Consider the following 11082-nt stretch of genomic DNA (forward strand, 5'->3'; position numbering starts at 1 on the left):
GTCAAGCCAAAAGTGGCTCGACCTCAAAACAAACATTTTATGAGCTTACTAAGGCATTTATGAATGAATTCAAAGGTATTTGCATACATCCTGACCTCGCTTCATTTTGTTGCTGAATGGTGCTCTGTAAAGTATGCATTTTATGTCAAAGATATTATGGACTCCATAGATAAGAAAGTTCATGAGAAGTTAGATGAAGAAGAACTCGAAGATACAGTAGAGAATGCAAAACATTTTTGACGAAGTGAAGATCTTCACTTCGTCAAAATGTGATGCAAAAACAAGCATTTTATGAAGCTTACTAAGGCATTTATGAATGAATTCAAAGGTATTTGCATACATCCTGACCTCGTTCATTTTGTTGTGAATTCAGCAAAAATAACGTTTAGGGTAGATGCGTTTTTAGGTGTCACTACGTCACCATGTCACCAGGTTAATTAACTTCTCTTAAAATTACTGACAACATGACATTTAGACAACAGTCCAGGAAATAAACTTCTTCGTAAATGTTTTGTCATGATTTACATTTAATCGTAAATGTTTTGTCATGATTTCATCGTATATGTTTTGTCAAGGTTTCTTCGTATATGTTTTGTCATGATTTAATCGTATATGTTTTGTCATGATTTAATCGTATATGTTTTGTCAAACATGAACGTATATGTTTTGTCAAACATGAACGTAAATGTTTTGTCATGATTTAATCGTAATGAGTGTAAATGATTTCATATAATTGCTTACCTCGGAAAACGAGAGAAGAGATTCCATATGAAAATCGCAAGAATTTGGCTCCTGGTTTGAAATATTATTATGTTCATAGACTTCATCGTATATGTTTTGTCAAACATGAGCGTATATGTTTTTGTCATGATTTCATCGTACATGTTTTGTCATGATTTCATCGTATATGCTTTGTCATGATGATTTCATCGAAACTAAACGTATATGTTTTGTCATGATTTAATCGTAAATGTTTTGTCATGATTTCATCGTATATGTTTTGTCAAGGTTTCTTCGTATATTTTGTCATGATTTAATCGTATATGTTTTTGTCATGATTTAATCGTATATGTTTTGTCAAACATGAACGTAAATGTTTTGTCAAACATGAACGTAAATGTTTTGTCATGATTTAATCGTAATGAGTGTAAATGATTTCATATAATTGCTTACCTCGGAAAACCGAGAGAAGAGATTCCATATGAAAATCGCAAGAATTTGGCTCCTGGTTTGAAATATTATTATGTTCATAGACTTCATCGTATATGTTTTGTCAAACATGAGCGTATATGTTTTGTCATGATTTCATCGTACATGTTTGTCATGATTTCATCGTATATGCTTTGTCATGATGATTTCATCGAAACTAAACGTATATGTTTTGTCATGATTTCATCGTACATGTTTTGTCAAGATTTCATCGTAATGAGTGTAAATGAACCAAAAATAATGTTTACGTTCATGTTTGACAACACAGCAGGGGAAGGCATTTATGAATTATTTTCGAAGAACTGAAGGTGTCACTATGTCACCATGTGTCACTCGGTTAATTAACTTCTCTGAAAAATGAGACAACATGACATTTTGACAACAACACAGGAAATAAATGTTTACGTATATGTTTTGTCATGATTTATCGTATATGTTTTGTCATGATTTAATCGTATATGTTTTGTCATGATTTAATCGTATATGTTTTGTCATGACTTCTTCGTAATGAACGTATATGTTTTTGTCAAGACTTCTTCGTATATGTTTTGTCATGATTTAATCGTATATGTTTTGTCATGATTTAATCGTACATGTTTTGTCAAGACTTCTTCATCGTAATGAGCGTATATGTTTTGTGAAGAATATAGCAACCGCCTGAATTCAGACGGTTGCTTTTTATACAAAATTCACACAGGAAAATTCTTGAGTTTTGGTTGAAAGAATACGGTCAAGCCAAAAGTGGCTCGACCTCAAAACAAACATTTTATGAGCTTACTAAGGCATTTATGAATGAATTCAAAGGTATTTGCATACATCCTGACCTCGTTCATTTTGTTGCTGAATGGTGCTCTGTAAAGTATGCATTTTATGTCAAAGATATTATGGACTCCATAGATAAGAAAGTTCATGAGAAGTTAGATGAAGAAGAACTCGAAGATACAGTAGAGAATGCAAAACATTTTTGACGAAGTGAAGATCTTCACTTCGTCAAAATGTGATGCAAAACAAGCATTTTATGAGCTTACTAAGGCATTTATGAATGAATTCAAAGGTATTTGCATACATCCTGACCTCGTTCATTTTGTTGTTGAATTCAGCAAAAATAATGTTTAGGGTAGATGGTTTTTAGGTGTCACTACGTCACCATGTCACCAGGTTAATTAACTTCTCTTAAAATTACTGACAACATGACATTTAGACAACAGTCCAGGAAATAAACTTCTTCGTAAATGTTTTGTCATGATTTAATCGTAAATGTTTTGTCATGATTTCATCGTATATGTTTTGTCAAGGTTTCTTCGTATATGTTTTGTCATGATTTAATCGTATATGTTTTTGTCATGATTTAATCGTATATGTTTTGTCAAACATGAACGTAAATGTTTTGTCAAACATGAACGTAAATGTTTTGTCATGATTTAATCGTAATGAGTGTAAATGATTTCATATAATTGCTTACCTCGGAAAACCGAGAGAAGAGATTCCATATGAAAATCGCAAGAATTTGGCTCCTGGTTTGAAATATTATTATGTTCATAGACTTCATCGTATATGTTTTGTCAAACATGAGCGTATATGTTTTGTCATGATTTAATCGTACATGTTTTGTCAAGACTTCTTCATCGTAATGAGCGTATATGTTTTGTGAAGAATATAGCAACCGCCTGAATTCAGACGGTTGCTTTTTATACAAAATTCACACAGGAAAATTCTTGAGTTTTGGTTGAAAGAATACGGTCAAGCCAAAAGTGGCTCGACCTCAAAACAAACATTTTATGAGCTTACTAAGGCATTTATGAATGAATTCAAAGGTATTTGCATACATCCTGACCTCGTTCATTTTGTTGCTGAATGGTGCTCTGTAAAGTATGCATTTTATGTCAAAGATATTATGGACTCCATAGATAAGAAAGTTCATGAGAAGTTAGATGAAGAAGAACTCGAAGATACAGTAGAGAATGCAAAAACATTTTTGACGAAGTGAAGATCTTCACTTCGTCAAAATGTGATGCAAAAACAGCATTTTGAGCTTACTAAGGCATTTATGAATGAATTCAAAGGTATTTGCATACATCCTGACCTCGTTCATTTTGTTGTTGAATTCAGCAAAAATAATGTTTAGGGTAGATGGTTTTTAGGTGTCACTACGTCACCATGTCACAGGTTAATTAACTTCTCTTAAAATTACTGACAACATGACATTTAGACAACAGTCCAGGAAATAAACTTCTTCGTAAATGTTTTGTCATGATTTAATCGTAAATGTTTTGTCATGATTTCATCGTATATGTTTTGTCAAGGTTTCTTCGTATATGTTTTGTCATGATTTAATCGTATATGTTTTTGTCATGATTTAATCGTATATGTTTTGTCAAACATGAACGTAAATGTTTTGTCAAACATGAACGTAAATGTTTTGTCATGATTTAATCGTAATGAGTGTAAATGATTTCATATAATTGCTTACCTCGGAAAACCGAGAGAAGAGATTCCATATGAAAATCGCAAGAATTTGGCTCCTGGTTGAAATATTATTATGTTCATAGACTTCATCGTATATGTTTTGTCAAACATGAGCGTATATGTTTTGTCATGATTTAATCGTACATGTTTTGTCAAGACTTCTTCATCGTAATGAGCGTATATGTTTTGTGAAGAATATAGCAACCGCCTGAATTCAGACGGTTGCTTTTTATACAAAATTCACACAGGAAAATTCTTGAGTTTTGGTTGAAAGAATACGGTCAAGCCAAAAGTGGCTCGACCTCAAAACAAACATTTTATGAGCTTACTAAGGCATTTATGAATGAATTCAAAGGTATTTGCATACATCCTGACCTCGTTCATTTTGTTGCTGAATGGTGCTCTGTAAAGTATGCATTTTATGTCAAAGATATTATGGACTCCATAGATAAGAAAGTTCATGAGAAGTTAGATGAAGAAGAACTCGAAGATACAGTAGAGAATGCAAAACATTTTTGACGAAGTGAAGATCTTCACTTCGTCAAAATGTGATGCAAAAACAAGCATTTTGAGCTTACTAAGGCATTTATGAATGAATTCAAAGGTATTTGCATACATCCTGACCTCGTTCATTTTTGTTGTTGAATTCAGCAAAAATAATGTTTAGGGTAGATGGTTTTTAGGTGTCACTACGTCACCATGTCACCAGGTTAATTAACTTCTCTTAAAATTACTGACAACATGACATTTAGACAACAGTCCAGGAAATAAACTTCTTCGTAAATGTTTTGTCATGATTTAATCGTAAATGTTTTGTCATGATTTCATCGTATATGTTTTGTCAAGGTTTCTTCGTATATGTTTTGTCATGATTTAATCGTATATGTTTTTGTCATGATTTAATCGTATATGTTTTGTCAAACATGAACGTAAATGTTTTGTCAAACATGAACGTAAATGTTTTGTCATGATTTAATCGTAATGAGTGTAAATGATTTCATATAATTGCTTACCTCGGAAAACCGAGAGAAGAGATTCCATATGAAAATCGCAAGAATTTGGCTCCTGGTTTGAAATATTATTATGTTCATAGACTTCATCGTATATGTTTTGTCAAACATGAGCGTATATGTTTTGTCATGATTTCATCGTACATGTTTTGTCATGATTTCATCGTATATGCTTTGTCATGATGATTTCATCGAAACTAAACGTATATGTTTTGTCATGATTTAATCGTAAATGTTTTGTCATGATTTCATCGTATATGTTTTGTCAAGGTTTCTTCGTATATGTTTTGTCATGATTTAATCGTATATGTTTTTGTCATGATTTAATCGTATATGTTTTGTCAAACATGAACGTAAATGTTTTGTCAAACATGAACGTAAATGTTTTGTCATGATTTAATCGTAATGAGTGTAAATGATTTCATATAATTGCTTACCTCGGAAAACCGAGAGAAGAGATTCCATATGAAAATCGCAAGAATTTGGCTCCTGGTTTTGAAATATTATTATGTTCATAGACTTCATCGTATATGTTTTTGTCAAACATGAGCGTATATGTTTTGTCATGATTTCATCGTACATGTTTTGTCATGATTTCATCGTATATGCTTTGTCATGATGATTTCATCGAAACTAAACGTATATGTTTTGTCATGATTTCATCGTACATGTTTTGTCAAGATTTCATCGTAATGAGTGTAAATGAACCAAAAATAATGTTTACGTTCATGTTTGACAACACAGCAGGGGAAGGCATTTATGAATTATTTTCGAAGAACTGAAGGTGTCACTATGTCACCATGTGTCACTCGGTTAATTAACTTCTCTGAAAAAATGAGACAACATGACATTTTGACAACAACACAGGAAATAAATGTTTACGTATATGTTTTGTCATGATTTAATCGTATATGTTTTGTCATGATTTAATCGTATATGTTTTGTCATGACTTCTTCGTAATGAACGTATATGTTTTGTCAAGACTTCTTCGTATATGTTTTGTCATGATTTAATCGTATATGTTTTGTCAAACATGAACGTAAATGTTTTGTCAAACATGAACGTAAATGTTTTGTCATGATTTAATCGTAATGAGTGTAAATGATTTCATATAATTGCTTACCTCGGAAAACCGAGAGAAGAGATTCCATATGAAAATCGCAAGAATTTGGCTCCTGGTTTGAAATATTATTATGTTCATAGACTTCATCGTATATGTTTTGTCAAACATGAGCGTATATGTTTTGTCATGATTTAATCGTACATGTTTTGTCATGATTTCATCGTATATGCTTTGTCATGATGATTTCATCGAAACTAAACGTATATGTTTTGTCATGATTTCATCGTAAATGTTTTGTCATGATTTCATCGTATATGTTTTGTCAAGGTTTCTTCGTATATGTTTTGTCATGATTTAATCGTATATGTTTTTGTCATGATTTAATCGTATATGTTTTGTCAAACATGAACGTAAATGTTTTGTCAAACATGAACGTAAATGTTTTGTCATGATTTAATCGTAATGAGTGTAAATGATTTCATATAATTGCTTACCTCGGAAACCGAGAGAAGAGATTCCATATGAAAATCGCAAGAATTTGGCTCCTGGTTTGAAATATTATTATGTTCATAGACTTCATCGTATATGTTTTGTCAAACATGAGCGTATATGTTTTTGTCATGATTTAATCGTACATGTTTTGTCAAGACTTCTTCATCGTAATGAGCGTATATGTTTTGTGAAGAATATAGCAACCGCCTGAATTCAGACGGTTGCTTTTTATACAAAATTCACACAGGAAAATTCTTGAGTTTTGGTTGAAAGAATACGGTCAAGCCAAAAGTGGCTCGACCTCAAAAAAACATTTTATGAGCTTACTAAGGCATTTATGAATGAATTCAAAGGTATTTGCATACATCCTGACCTCGTTCATTTTGTTGCTGAATGGTGCTCTGTAAAGTATGCATTTTATGTCAAAGATATTATGGACTCCATAGATAAGAAAGTTCATGAGAAGTTAGATGAAGAAGAACTCGAAGATACAGTAGAGAATGCAAAACATTTTTGACGAAGTGAAGATCTTCACTTCGTCAAAATGTGATGCAAAAACAAGCATTTTATGAGCTTACTAAGGCATTTATGAATGAATTCAAAGGTATTTGCATACATCCTGACCTCGTTCATTTTGTTGTTGAATTCAGCAAAAATAATGTTTAGGGTAGATGGTTTTTAGGTGTCACTACGTCACCATGTCACCAGGTTAATTAACTTCTCTTAAAATTACTGACAACATGACATTTAGACAACAGTCCAGGAAATAAACTTCTTCGTAATGTTTTGTCATGATTTAATCGTAAATGTTTTGTCATGATTTCATCGTATATGTTTTGTCAAGGTTTCTTCGTATATGTTTTGTCATGATTTAATCGTATATGTTTTTGTCATGATTTAATCGTATATGTTTTGTCAAACATGAACGTAAATGTTTTGTCAAACATGAACGTAAATGTTTTGTCATGATTTAATCGTAATGAGTGTAAATGATTTCATATAATTGCTTACCTCGGAAAACCGAGAGAAGAGATTCCATATGAAAATCGCAAGAATTTGGCTCCTGGTTTGAAATATTATTATGTTCATAGACTTCATCGTATATGTTTTGTCAAACATGAGCGTATATTGTTTTGTCATGATTTCATCGTACATGTTTTGTCATGATTTCATCGTATATGCTTTGTCATGATGATTTCATCGAAACTAAACGTATATGTTTTGTCATGATTTAATCGTAAATGTTTTGTCATGATTTCATCGTATATGTTTTGTCAAGGTTTCTTCGTATATGTTTTGTCATGATTTAATCGTATATGTTTTTTGTCATGATTTAATCGTATATGTTTTGTCAAACATGAACGTAAATGTTTTGTCAAACATGAACGTAAATGTTTTGTCATGATTTAATCGTAATGAGTGTAAATGATTTCATATAATTGCTTACCTCGGAAAACCGAGAGAAGAGATTCCATATGAAAATCGCAAGAAATTTGGCTCCTGGTTTGAAATATTATTATGTTCATAGACTTCATCGTATATGTTTTGTCAAACATGAGCGTATATGTTTTGTCATGATTTCATCGTACATGTTTTGTCATGATTTCATCGTATATGCTTTGTCATGATGATTTCATCGAAACTAAACGTATATGTTTTGTCATGATTTCATCGTAAATGTTTTGTCAAGATTTCATCGTAATGAGTGTAAATGAACCAAAAATAATGTTTACGTTCATGTTTGACAACACAGCAGGGGAAGGCATTTATGAATTATTTTCGAAGAACTGAAGGTGTCACTATGTCACCATGTGTCACTCGGTTAATTAACTTCTCTGAAAAAATGAGACAACATGACATTTTGACAACAACACAGGAAATAAATGTTTACGTATATGTTTTGTCATGATTTAATCGTATATGTTTTGTCATGATTTAATCGTATATGTTTTGTCATGACTTCTTCGTAATGAACGTATATGTTTTGTCAAGACTTCTTCGTATATGTTTTGTCATGATTTAATCGTATATGTTTTGTCAAACATGAACGTAAATGTTTTGTCAAACATGAACGTAAATGTTTTGTCATGATTTAATCGTAATGAGTGTAAATGATTTCATATAATTGCTTACCTCGGAAAACCGAGAGAAGAGATTCCATATGAAAATCGCAAGAATTTGGCTCCTGGTTTGAAATATTATTATGTTCATAGACTTCATCGTATATGTTTTGTCAAACATGAGCGTATATGTTTTGTCATGATTTCATCGTACATGTTTTGTCATGATTTCATCGTATATGCTTTGTCATGATGATTTCATCGAAACTAAACGTATATGTTTTGTCATGATTTCATCGTAAATGTTTTGTCATGATTTCATCGTATATGTTTTGTCAAGGTTTCTTCGTATATGTTTTGTCATGATTTAATCGTATATGTTTTTGTCATGATTTAATCGTATATGTTTTGTCAAACATGAACGTAAATGTTTTGTCAAACATGAACGTAAATGTTTTGTCATGATTTAATCGTAATGAGTGTAAATGATTTCATATAATTGCTTACCTCGGAAAACCGAGAGAAGAGATTCCATATGAAAATCGCAAGAATTTGGCTCCTGGTTTGAAATATTATTATGTTCATAGACTTCATCGTATATGTTTTGTCAAACATGAGCGTATATGTTTTGTCATGATTTAATCGTACATGTTTTGTCATGATTTCATCGTATATGCTTTGTCATGATGATTTCATCGAAACTAAACGTATATGTTTTGTCATGATTTCATCGTAAATGTTTGTCAAGATTTCATCGTAATGAGTGTAAATGAACCAAAATAATGTTTACGTTCATGTTTGACAACACAGCAGGGGAAGGCATTTATGAATTATTTTCGAAGAACTGAAGGTGTCACTATGTCACCATGTGTCACTCGGTTAATTAACTTCTCTGAAAAATGAGACAACATGACATTTTGACAACAACACAGGAAATAAATGTTTACGTATATGTTTTGTCATGATTTAATCGTATATGTTTTGTCATGATTTAATCGTATATGTTTTGTCATGACTTCTTCGTAATGAACGTATATGTTTTGTCAAGACTTCTTCGTAATGTTTTGTCATGATTTAATCGTATATGTTTTGTCATGATTTAATCGTACATGTTTTGTCAAGACTTCTTCATCGTAATGAGCGTATATGTTTTGTGAAGAATATAGCAACCGCCTGAATTCAGACGGTTGCTTTTTATACAAAATTCACACAGGAAAATTCTTGAGTTTTGGTTGAAAGAATACGGTCAAGCCAAAAGTGGCTCGACCTCAAAACAAACATTTTATGAGCTTACTAAGGCATTTATGAATGAATTCAAAGGTATTTGCATACATCCTGACCTCGTTCATTTTGTTGCTGAATGGTGCTCTGTAAAGTATGCATTTTATGTCAAAGATATTATGGACTCCATAGATAAGAAAGTTCATGAGAAGTTAGATGAAGAAGAACTCGAAGATACAGTAGAGAATGCAAAACATTTTTGACGAAGTGAAGATCTTCACTTCGTCAAAATGTGATGCAAAAACAAGCATTTTATGAGCTTACTAAGGCATTTATGAATGAATTCAAAGGTATTTGCATACATCCTGACCTCGTTCATTTTGTTGTTGAATTCAGCAAAAATAATGTTTAGGGTAGATGGTTTTTAGGTGTCACTACGTCACCATGTCACCAGGTTAATTAACTTCTCTTAAAATTACTGACAACATGACATTTAGACAACAGTCCAGGAAATAAACTTCTTCGTAAATGTTTTGTCATGATTTAATCGTAAATGTTTTGTCATGATTTCATCGTATATGTTTTGTCAAGGTTTCTTCGTATATGTTTTGTCATGATTTAATCGTAAATGTTTTGTCAAGACTTCTTCGTAAATGTTTTGTCATGATTTCATCGTATATGTTTTGTCATGATTTAATCGTATATGTTTTTGTCATGATTTAATCGTATATGTTTTGTCAAACATGAACGTAAATGTTTTGTCAAACATGAACGTAAATGTTTTGTCATGATTTAATCGTAATGAGTGTAAATGATTTCATATAATTGCTTACCTCGGAAAACCGAGAGAAGAGATTCCATATGAAAATCGCAAGAATTTGGCTCCTGGTTTGAAATATTATTATGTTCATAGACTTCATCGTATATGTTTTGTCAAACATGAGCGTATATGTTTTGTCATGATTTCATCGTACATGTTTTGTCATGATTTCATCGTATATGCTTTGTATGATGATTTCATCGAAACTAAACGTATATGTTTTGTCATGATTTCATCGTACATGTTTTGTCAAGATTTCATCGTAATGAGTGTAAATGAACCAAAAATAATTTACGTTCATGTTTGACAACACAGCAGGGGAAGGCATTTATGAATTATTTTCGAAGAACTGAAGGTGTCACTATGTCACCATGTGTCACTCGGTTAATTAACTTCTCTGAAAAAATGAGACAACATGACATTTTGACCAACACCAGGAAATAAATGTTTACGTATATGTTTTGTCAAGACTTCTTCGTATATGTTTTGTCATGATTTAATCGTATATGTTTTGTCATGATTTAATCGTATATGTTTTGTCATGACTTCTTCGTAATGAACGTATATGTTTTGTCAAGACTTCTTCGTATATGTTTTGTCAAACATGAGCGTATATGTTTTGTCATGATTTCATCGTACATGTTTTGTCATGATTTCATCGTATATGCTTTGTCATGATGATTTCATCGAAACTAAACGTATATGTTTTGTCATGATTTCATCGTACATGTTTTTGTCAA

Source organism: Trichomonas vaginalis, chromosome VI (assembly GCF_026262505.1).
Source record: "Trichomonas vaginalis G3 chromosome VI, whole genome shotgun sequence".
In the NCBI taxonomy this organism is placed as follows: domain Eukaryota; phylum Parabasalia; order Trichomonadida; family Trichomonadidae; genus Trichomonas; species Trichomonas vaginalis.